Source organism: Caloenas nicobarica, chromosome Z (genome assembly GCF_036013445.1).
Source record: "Caloenas nicobarica isolate bCalNic1 chromosome Z, bCalNic1.hap1, whole genome shotgun sequence".
Lineage (NCBI taxonomy): Eukaryota > Metazoa > Chordata > Aves > Columbiformes > Columbidae > Caloenas > Caloenas nicobarica.
The window spans coordinates 65,020,314-65,026,484 of NC_088284.1; positions in this window are offsets into that span (position 1 = coordinate 65,020,314).

Below are 6,171 nucleotides of genomic sequence, written 5' to 3' on the forward strand. Positions count from 1 at the left end.
TCTGTTTTTCTTAAATGATGACAAAGTGTATGGATTAAGAGCTGGTGGCTATAGCATAAGATGGCTGCTTATAGCCATTACCCAATTGGGACACACCTTTCTGAAGTCAAAATGTTTCATAAGATATAAGGACCTATTTACTAATTCAAATTTCAAGGAAAATTAGTTGAAATCTGGCTCCTTTAAGTTTCACAACTAAGCTACAACTATTCAAAACGTTTTTAGACAGGTACAGGCTTGCATATTTCCAAGCCAGTGAAATTCACACTGACATCAAATGCATCTGGCTTTTCTTTGCAAGATATTAAAGACGAAACATGACAACTACTTTTACCCAGAGAAATAGATAGTACTCCTATGATCATGCCTCCAAGACTATAAAACAGAAATTAAAAATTTGAGCAATGAATTATAGTGTTGTGTGACAAGTTTCCCTTCATATTCTGTAAAGGAAAATTCTGAAATGGTGGGGACAATTACCCATCACGCAAATGAAACACTCCCTACTGAGTCTTCAGCTAAAGGGAGATGAAGGATCAGGTGAGATATCTTGCAGAAGCTCGGCTATCTTCCTGCTTGAACTAGCTTTGAATGCTTGAACTAGAAAATACTTCTACTAGAACAGGAAAAGTGCCTGGAAGAAGTTTATCATTTCTTAGGTCTTAGTACAATCACACTGGCAATTTACACTGGCAAAGTGCTAAGTAATTCTGTTGTAGCACTACCTACCCTGCAAATCTGAGCCTTTTCCATAATATTCCACCTCCTTACATAAACTGGTGCGTAAAACTGTACAAGTAAACATTTTCTTAGTATTTTTTTAGATATATGACATAGCTAAACTGGCAAAATGTTCCCATGCCATAGGAAACTTGTAGCTTGGCCTCAGAAAGGGAAAACTTGTTGACTGTCATTGAGACTCAGATAAAATTTTCTGGAAAGAAGACTGAAACTCGTAAATTTCTTGTGTATTTCTGAAATAATTTCTATGGCTATGTCTAAGAAAAGAGCTTCAGGTGGTCTGGTATGTGGCTTATAATGTTGTGAGGAGCCAAACTCCTGCTTGTGATCAGTCTCAGCTGAAGCTGACATGTGACACATTTTCATTACATAATTTTACATAATCATTGCTTATATGACTGTATAACACATTTTGCAGTAGTGCCCAGTCCACAGCTGTCTTTGGGATAAATAGCTTTTGGATCTTGATGACAGAAAAACCTTGGCAAAATTTCCTGAAAGAATAATGTATATGATCACAGACTAGTATGAACCTCAAAAAGACATCCCATCAAGCTGGATCAAGAACTTAATATATCCTACATCTTTATGTTCTTAAATTGTAATTGTCCCCATAGCCTGTATTATTCCCCTCATGCAAGAAGTAATTTATTTAACATCCTCTTCTGTTTTCCAAAATGCTTTTCACCCATTGGCTGTGACAACATTCCTTAACAACTAAATCTGAAAACTGCATTAATTTCAGGAAACCCTTGTTTTCCCAAAAAGAAAATCAATAGAGTATCTGAAGGGGGTTTGACTCTTAGGCATGAGGGGATAAAACCAGAAGGTTCTCTGGTGTGTCGGTAATATGCAAAAACATCTTCAGTTAATAGAAGTTCTTGTCCTATGAATATCAGAGACATGTCACGTTTTCCAGCTGGGAATTTTACTACTGGAGTTTCAAGCCCAAATGTGATTTCCTGAAGCATTCCTTTCCAACTCACAACAAAAAGCAAATGCGACCTAGTGCATGGCCAAGTTCAAGAATGATATATATGATGAATCTCCAAAGAAGCTGCAAGTGAAAACAGCATCCATGGTTTGCATTCTTGCATTGTTGAAGCATTTCACTGTACAAACCAGTTTTGAAATGAGAATGCTGGGAAATTACCACTGGAGTAAAAGTTTGGAAAAACAGCAGTAGCCTGAGTTCCTGACCAAAATTTTATTTATGGCTCTGCATACTCATGACTGAAAATAACACATAATGTACTCTGCAACTGTAGATGGTGTTCACTCTATGAACGCTTTGTGTTTGACTTCATTCCTTATTCCAGTAATAAATACAAATTCAGATGTAAACATCAGAATTACTAGGGTCAGCAACATTTAAGGCCTAAAGACTAGGTCCCTGTTTGGTATAGTTCGGATTGTATGCACCTCTGTTGTCATCCACCTCTTAAGCTTGCCTTCCTCTTCTGCTTTCAGCTGTTCTAATGGCAAGCATGAACTAGCATTAGAGGTAGACGGAAGCCCTTTAGGGAAATCATTCTGACTGCTCAGCATTCATGAAATGAAAACATCATGCATTCATTTGACTCTCAGGTAATGTAAAAGCAATATTCACTCATTAAGTAGTTCAGAAATTACCAAGCACAAGATGTTTCCTTCCTTTTTTTTTTAATCGTTTCTTTGTACCTTGGGTGACAGTGAAACAACATGCTGCACTCAGGTAAAATAACATACTATCCTTGGGAAGTCCTCTCACTTTTGGGCAGAGATGTAAAAATCTGTTTAACTTCTGTCTTTGGAGAGAATTATATTTTAGTAACACAGCTTTCAAATTGCCTCCACCATTTTTTATGTGATCTGCTTAGATATAAAGATCTTTGCAAAGCCTTTATGAATGTATTAATGTGTATTAATATTTTACTTTACTGTAAAAGTAATATAAGCTTTTTGTCCCATGTATAGCTGTCTTTTAGGAATACATAATTCCTGTTCACATGTAAAAGTGAAAGATGCTAGTGGCTGCCTTTGAGAGTCTTTGATGCAAAGATTGTCACACCCTCAGACCAACGCTCATCAGCATGGGAATTCTGGAAGCAGTGACTGGCTAGACATTGCTAGGCCTTCCCATTCATTCTCAGTCTTGGGGAACACCAGGCTGGTTGCAGTGATGCAACCCTGTGTGAGACCATACTCTGAACGCTATGGCTAAGCTTAGGCCAAGTTAAAAAATGCCCCCTCAGAAGGACTGGGGGAATACTTTCAACTGGGTTTGATCAGTGGCTTGGGTGCTGCTTTCCAGAAGATAGCTGAATCCTCAGAACAAAGGCCTGCAGTACACAGGGCACGGCCAAGAAAAACTGACAGCTGTTGAAGCCCCATTCCCTAAAATTACAGCCTCGGAACCTTTCCGTATCTCTGCAAGTGCTGTGCCGAGACAGTCAGTGCTTAGAAACCCGTGACAATCTTCCTTGTCTGCCAAGGTACAAAGGTATCACAGACTTCAAGGCTGAGGTAATGAACAAAGATGGAGCCAATTCTAAAATATCGAATAAAAATAATGCTCAACACCAATTCTCTAAAGTTTTTTCAAACTACCTAAAAACATTAATTTTGTTAGTGTCGTGACACTTCGGTTGGAGCATAACTGATGACCATAGTGATTTTTCTGGATTGACGTGGAAGTCCAGGGTATTTTAAATGACTTTTCTAAATTTAGTAATGTGAGCCAGGGCTGAGAATAGCATAAAATCTGATTTATGATTAATCCACAAAACTATCCTTTCATAAGCATTACCATGTCATTATATTAAGACTGTCTGTTTGAGCAAGTACTATTCAGTACTGCCATGGAATGTTATTAGTTTGACAACTATTAATTTCTGAGGCTGTGTGAATGAATCAAGAATGGAATGAAGGATGCTTCTGGTGGTAAAAGACTAGTCTGTAAATAAGAAGTTTAGTTATTGTCTTCGACTTAGACTTCCTGAGCCATTCAGGACTGGCTTTTCAGAATGGTTAGATATCCGCAGTGTTTACTGACTGTAGTTGTGCACACATGAGCTCTGAAAATCAGTCTCTTAAGCTCACAGGATACCACAGTACTACAAAACACAGGCTACCCAATTACTTCAGCAGCACATTAGTTACAATTTCTCTTTATTTCTCTTGCATCTAAGGTACTTTTCAGTTTGTTTTCCAGTCATCTTTTGCACTATCTCCACTTCTCTGACAGTCTTTCAATGCTCTTTGGATTTCAGCATTTCTTGTCTTAAAGAATCCAGCTTAATACCTGCCTAGTTTACAGCACTTCAGTTCTTCATACATCCTTCATTGCTTTAATGATGAATTATTAAAGTCTCTCCAGCAGAGAAAAGTAAGTACCTCTCAGAAACCTTGAAATGCCCATGTGCCTTGTGCCTAGTATATAAAGGGCAGATTAATTCCAAGCTATAAAAATAAATAGCTTTCTTTGTTCTTAAGAGGATTTGGATTGAGCGGAGTTGCCTTATAAGTATTTGACTTCTTAGTATTGAAGTTTGGAAATGAAACAGGAAATATATTATCCACTCATGGTTAAAAATCGTCAGCTTTGGTATTTTCAACTTAGCTGTTCCATGAGCTCCTAGGTATCCAGTCTTTCTGCTTGAGGTTTATGTACTTTACATTGTTCTTTTTTTAACTAATACAGATAAACTCCAAAATCAAACCTGTTATGGGGGGAAGGAAAAGAGGCAGCGAGGAAAATTCATACATCTAACTGAACAGCCCAAGCAGATTATTCCAAGAAGCATGAATAATTACAGCACAGCGGTCCCTAGCCCCTTCCAAACCATGCTCCCCTCTGTGACGGCACTGTGGTTGGCAGTGACAGCCCTTGTGCTGGGGAATTCTGTGATGTCATTTCCACGTGGTCTTACAAAAAAATCCAGCCCACTCATTTCCACGCAGTTTGGCGTGCTTGGTTTTCCAAAGGTTTTTTGAAATGAGTGTCTTACTTCCTTTCTACAAACAGTAAAAATCTCTTATAGTTTTCTGGAGGAGCAGGCTTTAATCCTTCTACTCTTGGCCCAAATTGCTCCTACATGTTTATGTCAACACTGCATTTAGATCAATGCAGCCCTGTCAGTTCGACTCTAGATGTGGCTACAACAGATAAGTGATGGGGTGTTTTCAGAGTTCAGATAATGTTGCAAGAATACAACGGGGACAAGCATGTTCATAACATAGAGCACAGGAGATAACAAACACATAAAAAGGCAGGCATGGGTTTGGAAATTGGAATGAGAATTCCCCATGGAACAACCAGTAGGTTTCAGGGAGGATACAACAGGAAGTGAGGGCAATGGCCCTTAATCAAGAGCTTCTTCCAGAGCTGGGGAGTGTCAGGATGCACAAAGGTGACAGATGAAGAAAGCTGAGGGTGTAACTGAAGAAAGAAACAGCCAGTAACTACACTGAGAGTAGTAACTCACTACTGGGCTGAAGCTTAGCAAAACTGCCATAATGAGGAATAATAGCTTCAATTAAGAGGCAGAGGTGAGTGAGAGCTAATAAAAGAATTCAGCATTGAAATGCAGTGCAAGTTTAAATATAACTGGGGGAGGTACAAGGGCTTTAAACCATGCTGTTATTCCCGAATGAAGCAAAATATGCTCTTATATCATAGAGCTCTGCTATTACATTCTTACCCCCTGCTTAACTACTTTGCTTCACAAAAGTAGCAGGTAAATTTTGTGACCACCTTCTACTCTCCACATCCTACACCTCCCATGCAGCTTGTAAAACCCAAACTCCTTTCATGAACTTCTTCCTCTCTGCTCAAACAAACCACCTGCTAATATGGCTCCTTTTTGAGTATTATTTTGATATTTAAAGAAGTAATAAGATATTTTGGCTTGAAGCCAGTGAGAAGGCTGTGGTTCAACTGGTATGTGCAACAGCTGTATCAGATTGGCTCAATCCAGAACTACTTCTGCTTCTTCCTTAACAGGTTGTGCTCACAGCAGTTTTCTCACACTGTTCCAGTGAGGCATGCCCGGGTGTTCTAACACAAGAATATTGTGCAATTGTCCACTGCAGCATTCTTTGTATATTCTCTAAAAAAAAAAAAAAAAAAGCTTCTGGAGCAACTGGAGCGCACCATTAATGCCACGTGCTAGGAAGAAAGGTGGAGGCCAACAAATGTGGTTTTTAAAAGTGATGGCCTGAGTGGTGCTAGTAGAGTAAGTTGTTATCTATCTCAAGAACCTTGTTCATTGTATTATTAAACACCCTAATGCTATAACAGATAAAGGCTGACAAGCATCACGTTTTCACTTCGAGAGAAGAAAACTAAATTTTTCTATACAGCATGATGAAAGCCACTGTACCGCTGTAAAGTCAAGAACACGGTACTTTTTTTTTTTTTTTTTTTAAAGGAACGGTGCCAGGCCCTTT